The following is a 10,400-nucleotide window of genomic DNA, read 5'->3' on the forward strand; positions in this document are numbered from 1 at the left end:
GAATGATTTATTTATTAGATTAGTGGCCCTTGAAGTATATCAGGTTGATCATCACTGCCATAGAGTATTTTCAAGTTGAAGGGCGTATATGTATATATATATATATATATATATATATATATATATATATATATATATATATATATATATGTACATGGGCATATCTAGACATTTGCCGGCCCATGCCGACACATAGACACTTGATGCTTCGGCAGGAGAGGTGTCCCCACAGCAGCTGTACCCCTGCTACTATGGTAATTCTGCCTGTGCTACAGTATAATATACGGCATAAACATAAGAAAAACACATTTTAAAGGCACATAGTTAAAGGGAAATATACAATAAATTTGTCAAGCTACATATATATATGTACATATATATATATATATATATATATATATATATATATAAAAATATATATATAAAAATATATATATATATATATACATACACAGGGCAGCACGGTGGCTTAGTGGTTAGTACTTCTGCCTCACAGCACTGGAGTTCGATTCCCAACCATTGACTGTGTGGAGTTTGTATGTTCTCCCCGTGTTTGCGTGGGTTTCCTCTGCATGCTCCAGTTTTGAGTTTTCTTTACAGCGCTGCAGAATTAGTGGTGCTATATAAATAAATGATGATAATAGAATCAGAATAAAGCTCCCAATTGGTCAAATTATCATAAACAGCAGAAAATTGTGGGATTCTGATAATAAGAACATTTCAGATATTTATAATATGAGATATATAGAGAGATAGAGATATACACTTATAGCTGTTTGTATGAGCAGGGAAAATTTTTAATACAACAGTTTTATCTCTGATATTGTTACCTGTACTTCTCACAACTATAGCGATCTCATTTTATTGCCATACAGATATAGGAATATAATATTTTGCTACCAACTTTAAAAGTGTTATAGATCTTATTTTCTGATAAGTCTAAAATCAGAATTCTCCATTTATATGTCTTCTATAATCTGATTTATGCTTAATCATGTGTATTTGGAAATGGAACGGATAAGATTACTCTTACTGAAAATCCATATGGTATAGTTGCATTGAAAATGTTCATTTTATAGAAAATACTTATGAAAATGCTGACATTATCTAGACATTTGTAGAGAAACATACATGGATAAGGTTTAATATAAACATTTGTTTAATAAATAAATCCCCAACACATCTCTAAGTTCTTGGGCTGATGTCTAATATACTATATATAGCTTGGGGACCATCCAGTAGTGAGGATTGAGGGTGATGATATCCCCCCTATCTTGTTGTTGTTTTTTCTGTCCCATTTAGTGTTTCCCTGCTGATATTTTTTATATATCAGTTAATTATTTCATCATGGATAACTGCAATTAGGTGAAACGTATCATTCCCTTAAATGTAATTTTCGTTGTCATTTTTTCATGAAGACTATCATCATCTAACACAGGGGTAGGCAACCTGTGGCTCTCCAGGTGTTGTGAAACTACAAATCCCAGCATGCCTTGCCACCTATCTGCTGGTTATCTACTGGCAAAGCATGCTGGGACTTGTAGTTTCACAACACCTGGAGAGCCGCAGGTTGCCTACCCCTGATCTAACAGGTCAGTGGTGTAAAACCTATGGATGGGTATCCCATGTTTGTACCCAGAAAGTGTTTTTGGGATCCCTTGATTGCAAAGTGTTCTATTAAGAACAACCTCTCCAAACCTATGACAGACTGACATGTAGGGTCACAGTTACAAAAATTAAATAAAAACAAGACTGAACACCTCTGATTTAGGCGGACCTGTTAATTGTTCCTGTAAATTGTAATGCATGACAATGGGTATTATTTACTAATCTAGAAATGTGCTGTAACCTTTAGCAGCCAATCTCAGCTTAGGTAAACCCTGAATTCGTATATGTTTAATTTGAAAATCATTTGTGTGTCTTCCTATAGTGCAGGCTACAATGTACACATTGTTGCCAGTAATTGCTTTTTATGTTAAGATAACACTATATAAACATATTTACCTGTATTCTTATACTATATATATACTGTATACATACTATACTATATATATATATACTATATATTTACCTGTATTCTTATACTATATATATACTATAAGACAAACAAGGTAATCATACATATATAAAAGGAACATTAATATTTACAGTAGAGATGAGTGGTTCGGATTTGGAGAAATCTGACAGAGCCTAGATTGGTCATGACTCAGTTTCACGCACCAATTTCAGATCTCAAAAGAAAGCAATACATAATTTCATGGAAAATATCGATGCAAAACTCGTGAGAGTTGTGAAGGGATCATTAGAAAATAGACTGGAAAAGAAGGTGAATTCTACAAATAGTAATTTAGGAGCAAAAACAGTTCAAAATGACATTAGTTTACCAATGTTTCACAATTTTTAATTAAATCTGAAACCAAAGCCAAAACTTTTTGCTATTTGTTTTTTTCCGGCAAAACCAGTTACATTACCAATAGACGAACATGTTTTAGAACACTGGATCAGTGCACATCTCTAATTTACAGTACTATATACATACATACTGTACATAGAAGGGCAATAGTCACTTTTCAGCTTCTCTGGCTTTAGTTGACCTGACCTGTGCTATCAGCATGCTGTCCTCTGGAGTCTGACACATCTAATAACTGATCCTAAAGGGTCGGGAGGGCTCTGTTCATGAGGGAACATACAATCTAACAGAGAAAGGGGCTGAGCTGAGACAGCCAAAGCGTTGACATTGCGACAGTTGTGAGGGTGTAGTAGTGTGAGTACTGTAAGGGTAAGGTAGAGAATATCTAACCATAAATGTGTAGTGGCACAGAGAAGTCTTGTAAGCATGAGTGAGAGGTAATTATCAGAAACAAAGTGATAGATCATGTGCAGAACTAAGAGGGTGGGAGGGAGAGTATTTCCAGATTTGAGATACACGAAGCCATGATGGTGTTGAGGGCTTTGTAGGTGGGGTAAGATTAGGTTGTGATAGTTGTGGGGTTTTGCAGAATGGCGCAGTAGATGGAGCAGACTTTTCTAACTGCCATTAACATGCTACTTAGGAAGCATTGGCAAATCCATTTGGAAACAGCAGAGAGCCTATTTGTGACACAATATTGTAGAGAAAGGGAGAGGTCAGGGGAGAAGATGAACATTTGGTTATCATAAGTGTAGTGGTGGTATCGGAGGCCAAATGAGCGGTAGAGACATTGAATAACATAAGTGAGAAGTGAATTAGGTCATAACTGTGACATGAAGGTGATCAATGGCGGTGAAAGCAGCAGAGAGGTTCAGGAGGATGAGTATGGAGTAGTGGCAGTAAGACATTGCTGCAAGTTAATCGATGATTACTTTTGTGAGGACAGACTCACTGGAATGTTGGGGGCAATAATTTGATTGCAAATTGATGGGTGAGATAAGCGTATGTACACAAGCTGCTCAAGTAATAAATGATTTAAATAGATAGAAAAACAGCGCAGACTTGGATATCAGGCTGCCCGTATGCAGTTACTCCTATCCACAAAGGAGTATAAACAAGCTCAATATTTATAATACAATCCCTCAACAAATGGCGCCTAATATCATAGAATCCTGCAGACATATACTCCGTCCTCTCGTAATTATAGCCTGGTTAAATATATGTGAAACATGTAAACAAAAGCAACACAACAGAAAACAGCGCTGATGACTGATACACACAATCAATATACAACCATCCGTGGGTAATAAATATATATAAACACTTTATTAAAAATGAACCATAAAATATGCAAAACTGGCCAGTGGATAACAACTAGACATATAAAAAATCAGATCAACCGACTGTGTTGACCATCAATAAGGCTGATGAACCATCAAATCGATCACTTCTGAAGAGAACCAGCTAAATGTCCCACATCGTAAAGATACTATTGTCCAATGACCCCGTACAAGGTCATGAAGTGGAGCTTCAAAATAAGTGTGGCCACACTGGTGGTGGAAAGTGTACGTCACCGCGATGATGGTGAACCCCACTTCAATGCTTCTTACACATGTAGTATGGAGGAGAATATGCCATAAATGCCACAATGAGAAAACCGCCACTCCTGAATGGAAATCAAAGTCGCTAAGCTGCTTAAGCAGTAAGCGCAATACAGACCTGGTCCGATACTCAGTCCCGTATTGTGGTCTGTATGCGCACGCACCTCATACCCAGAAGAACTCCGGGACCTCCGTGGTAAATATGTAGGTGAAGACGGCAATTCGTGTAAGTAGTGGAATAGCAGCTAACACAATCGTGGCACCAAATATATAGCGATAATATGGCTCAAAAAAGGCAACCTCCAAGAATCCACTAGGGATATGAGCTGGGTCATGGAATAGTGCTATCCAGCGGCTCAATGAACATCCAAATCACCTGACGCGTTTCATCACCTGCCTGGTGATTTCTTCAGAGGAAGTGCTCTGTTGTGCTCCAATGCCTCTTTAAGTATCCTTGATACAATTACTCAGTCTGCAGCTGGTTCATAACGGGCACTTTGTACCTATACCATACTTGTAGTGGGATACATAAATATGGTTGGTTCAATTGAAAACATTCAAATATCTTATATACAAGGAAATACCGAATAATTATAATTCATATAGAGCAAAAACAAAGCACTATTAGAGAAAACAATACATATCAAAACATATATATATATAGAAATTATCATAATAATCATACCATCCTCCCCACATAGAGCATATTGGATAAATTAGGACTCAGAGAAAACACCTTAGAGTCCTAAATTCTCACACTGATACCTCAACTACACATATATAAATATGCAAATATAGTATTATACAAACACAGATCTAAGTCAATCTAGATAAAGCGAACACTAATAATCTGACCTGAGTAGACAGTAATAATAGATGGTATAATTAATACAGAAATATTAAAAAAAAAAAAAAAAAATTACAACCTATAGATTGAAGCATAGGTAGCCACCCGGATGACTTAAAAAAGTGCTGAAAACACACATAAGGAAATATGGGTGTATATATCGGTCAAGAGATAGGGTAAGTCCTACAAATATCATAAGTAAGCTCGTGAATAATACCGAATAAGGACCCCTAAACTAACACATCAGCCCCACAAATGGGACTAGTGTATCTTACAGGTAACCAAGATACATTCATAAATACTCATGAATAGAGAATATAGCTTAAAGGATCAGGTTCAGGACAACACCTCATTGAGCTCAAGTGCTTCATTCAATCCTCTAGGACTCAAGGCATCCAGTTGATGGATCCAAAAGACCTCTTGTTTACATAATCTTTTAAAACGATCCCCTCCTCTCGTGGTCTGTTTAATATGCTCTAGACCACATATAGATAAACCTTCTAATCTCCCATTGTGAACCGCATTAAAGTGGCGTGGAACACTATGATTGGTCTTCCTATTTAGGATATTCCTCCTGTGTTCCAGAAACCTCAATTTCAGTGATCTAGTCGTTCTTCCAACGTAAATGAGGTCACAACTACATTTCAATAAATAAATGACATAACTCGTGCTACAGTTGATAAATCCCCTCACTCTAAAGTTTCTATCTGAATGGATGATCTCAGTCACCCTATTACTGATAAAAGAACAAGTTAGACATCTATTTGAACCACATTTGAAGCAGCCCTCTGTTTGTTTAGACAACCAACCACCTCCTACAGATGTCATATCCACTTTAGTCAGTACATCCTGAACCAAACTGGGCGCTAATATATTTTTTAAATTGTTGTTCCTCTTAAAAATAATCTTAGGATCTTGGGGCAATATTTGTCGAAGTGACTCATCTTGTTGAAGGATAGGATAATTCCTACTAAAGATCTTCCTGATTTCCCCCGACTTATTATTATATTTAGATATAAAAGCAACCAGCCCTTTTGTATCAGCTTGTTCCCCATTTTGATTCTTAGGCCTATAGGAATCATCTTTCTGTAACAGGGTATCTCTTTCTAATGAGGACACCTCTTTCAAAGCATTATTCAAAATATAATCGGGATAGCCTTTCTTTCTAAAGTCCCCCAACATAGACTCTGCTTGAAGATTGAATGTTTCTATTGAAGAACAATTTCTTTTAAGTCGCATTAACTGACCCTTTGGTATATTGTCTCTCTATTTCTTATAATGTGAACTTCTGTAGTGTAAATAACTCACGACATCAACTTTCTTCTTATAAGTGGAAGTCACCAACTTTCCATTCTCAACATTCATCTGAATATCCAAAAAATCCATACTGGATGCGTGATAGCGGCCAACAAACTTTAAATTGTATTCGTTGTCATTCAAAGCAGAAATAAATGAAAGTGCACGTGATTCACCCCCTCTCCATATGATAAACAGGTCATCAATGTACCGCCCATAAAAGACCAGGTCCGCACCGAACCCACCTCCCCACACATGGACCTCCTCAAAGGAGCCCATGTATAGGTTGGCATAGCTCGGCGCGAACCTGGTCCCCATGGCAGTACCCATGATTTGCAAATAATAATGGTGATCAAACAAAAAATAATTGTGAGTTAAAATAAATGAAATGGAGTCAACAATAAACTTCCCCTGTGCATCATCTACAAGGGAATCTCTTCCCAACAGCTGTTCAATCACTTGAATACCCTTATCGTGCGGTATATTACTATATAGAGCCTCTACATCCAAAGTGAGGAACGCATAGTTATCTTCCCATTCCAAATTTCTTAGATGGTTCAATAAGTGGAGGGAGTCTCGAATGTGTGATTTAAGTTGAACCACCCTAGGTTGAAGAAATGTGTCTACATAAAAGGAGAGAGAAGAGGTCAGAGATCCTATTCCCGAAATTATCGGTCTCCCTGGAGGAGAGACCGCATTTTTGTGGAGCTTAGGTAGATGATAGTAGATCGCTGTGACAGGATACAGCGGATACAAAAATCTAAATTCATCTCGATCAATCACCCCAGATTCTAGGGCTTCATCTAATAGCATCCTCAAACTTCTTTGGAAATCTAGAGTGGGGTTGGAATGTAATTTCTTATAGAAAGCTAAATCAGTCACTTGTCTATATCCTTCACTAATGTAATCCGTAGTGTCCTGAACAACTACCCCTCCTCCCTTGTCCGCTGCCCTGATGACAATTGTGGAGTCCTTTCTCAATTCCTGTAATGCTGTTCTTTCCAGTTTAGTTAAATTAGGATGACTATATCTACTTTTCTCACATAACTCCTTAAAATTCTTTAGAGTTAACTGATAAAAGCATTCGATTTGGGGCCCTTTACATGAAGTGGGAAAAAATTCTGACTTCAATTTGAATCTCTTCAAAGGTGGATCCTTCCCATTAAGATTTGTAACATCATAGATCAATTCAGAACTGTCATCCCTCATTGATCCCCTACCCTCACAGCTAAGCTCTTCTAGTATATGGAGACATTCACGATCACTACTATCCAATACAATAGGACTCAAATCTGAATCAATTTTCTTTATGCTTTTATTAGCAAAATATTTTTTCCTGCATAAAGTGCGTACAAACCGATTGAGCTCAACAAATAGTTCAAACAAGTTAGGTTCTTTTGAGGGAGCAAAATTAAGGCCCTTACTTAAAAGAGATAGTTCAGACTTACTAAGTGTTTTCGAGGAAAGGTTGAACACCCCCTCGGTATTTACCTCAATCTCGGTCTTCTGCCTATATCTTTTTCCTCCTCTCTTACCTCTGACCAATCCCTTGTACGTTTTGGAGTTCTTTCCCTCAATGGTTGATAGGGATTTGGATGCGTGAAACTCCTGATCCTTGCATCCGGATTCTTCTCTAAAAAAGAGGAGACATCTGGCTCTTGATATTGGTTAGGGGGACTATTTCTAGTTCTTTTTGATCTAGCGCCCAATGGAAATTCTTGCGGCCTGTCCCTCAAAGGTGAATGAGGAGGAAATCTCCTAACACCTCTACCTAATCTCTCTTCTCTTCTTTGACTGAAGTCCCGCCTATTTTGGTGGGGATAATTCCTAAAAGAGTTCGGTTTCCTGTAGCCACTTCGTGATCTAGATGTATTTATATTAGAAAAACCAGGATCACGGGTATATTGTGATCTCCGAAAATTCCTTACTCTATCCAATCTATAGTCCTCTTTATCTCTGTTTAATTTCTTAGTCTTGGCCATAATGATATCTTGTTCATAATCCTCTAATCTCAGTAATAGGGTGACTGAGATCATCCATTCAGATAGAAACTTTAGAGTGAGGGGATTTATCAACTGTAGCACGAGTTATGTCATTTATTTATTGAAATGTAGTTGTGACCTCATTTACGTTGGAAGAACGACTAGATCACTGAAATTGAGGTTTCTGGAACACAGGAGGAATATCCTAAATAGGAAGACCAATCATAGTGTTCCACGCCACTTTAATGCGGTTCACAATGGGAGATTAGAAGGTTTATCTATATGTGGTCTAGAGCATATTAAACAGACCACGAGAGGAGGGGATCGTTTTAAAAGATTATGTAAACAAGAGGTCTTTTGGATCCATCAACTGGATGCCTTGAGTCCTAGAGGATTGAATGAAGCACTTGAGCTCAATGAGGTGTTGTCCTGAACCTGATCCTTTAAGCTATATTCTCTATTCATGAGTATTTATGAATGTATCTTGGTTACCTGTAAGATACACTAGTCCCATTTGTGGGGCTGATGTGTTAGTTTAGGGGTCCTTATTCGGTATTATTCACGAGCTTACTTATGACATTTGTAGGACTTACCCTATCTCTTGACCGATATATACACCCATATTTCCTTATGTGTGTTTTCAGCACTTTTTTAAGTCATCCGGGTGGCTACCTATGCTTCAATCTATAGGTTGTAATTTTTTTTTTTTATTTTTTTTTTAATATTTCTGTATTAATTATACCATCTATTATTACTGTCTACTCAGGTCAGATTATTAGTGTTCGCTTTATCTAGATTGACTTAGATCTGTGTTTGTATAATACTATATTTGCATATTTATATATGTGTAGTTGAGGTAACAGTGTGAGAATTTAGGACTCTAAGGTGTTTTCTCTGAGTCCTAATTTATCCAATATGCTCTATGTGGGGAGGATGGTATGATCATTATGATAATTTCTATATATATATATGTTTTGATATGTATTGTTTTCTCTAAAAGTGCTTTGTTTTTGCTCTATATGAATTATAATTATTCGGTATTTCCTTGTATATAAGATATTTGAATGTTTTCAATTGAACCAACCATATTTATGTATCCCACTACAAGTATGGTATAGGTACAAAGTGCCCGTTATGAACCAGCTGCAGACTGAGTAATTGTATCAAGGATACTTAAAGAGGCATTGGAGCACAACAGAGCACTTCCTCTGAAGAAATCACCAGGCAGGTGATGAAACGCGTCAGGTGATTTGGATGTTCATTGAGCCGCTGGATAGCACTATTCCATGACCCAGCTCATATCCCTAGTGGATTCTTGGAGGTTGCCTTTTTTGAGCCATATTATCGCTATATATTTGGTGCCACGATTGTGTTAGCTGCTATTCCACTACTTACACGAATTGCCGTCTTCACCTACATATTTACCACGGAGGTCCCGGAGTTCGTCTGGGTATGAGGTGCGTGCGCATACAGACCACAATACGGGACTGAGTATCGGACCAGGTCTGTATTGCGCTTACTGCTTAAGCAGCTTAGCGACTTTGATTTCCATTCAGGAGTGGCGGTTTTCTCATTGTGGCATTTATGGCATATTCTCCTCCATACTACATGTGTAAGAAGCATTGAAGTGGGGTTCACCATCATCGCGGTGACGTACACTTTCCACCACCAGTGTGGCCACACTTATTTTGAAGCTCCACTTCATGACCTTGTACGGGGTCATTGGACAATAGTATCTTTACGATGTGGGACATTTAGCTGGTTCTCTTCAGAAGTGATCGATTTGATGGTTCATCAGCCTTATTGATGGTCAACACAGTCGGTTGATCTGATTTTTTATATGTCTAGTTGTTATCCACTGGCCAGTGTTGCATATTTTATGGTTCATTTTTAATAAAGTGTTTATATATATTTATTACCCACGGATGGTTGTATATTGATTGTGTGTATCAGTCATCAGCGCTGTTTTCTGTTGTGTTGTATTTTTTATATTTGAGATCTCATTGATCTCTTCAGCTGCAGATACTGATTCACACTTGATCTCCATTTTTTGCATCATCTCTCCGTGCGCCAGGTTTTTCTTGATGTAAACAAAAGCAGTCCACTATAATGAAAAACTTTTAGAGGCAATTTTTCCAAATAGATAATCTCTTTTCAATAGTTATATGTTGATTCTATTTTGTCCAAATCCACACGAAAACCCCTTAGGGAAATGCACTTACAAGAAGTAGGTAGTACAATAGCGTGGTGGTCGAGTACTGATG

This window comes from Mixophyes fleayi, chromosome 7, assembly GCF_038048845.1.
Source record: "Mixophyes fleayi isolate aMixFle1 chromosome 7, aMixFle1.hap1, whole genome shotgun sequence".
Classification (NCBI taxonomy): domain Eukaryota; kingdom Metazoa; phylum Chordata; class Amphibia; order Anura; family Limnodynastidae; genus Mixophyes; species Mixophyes fleayi.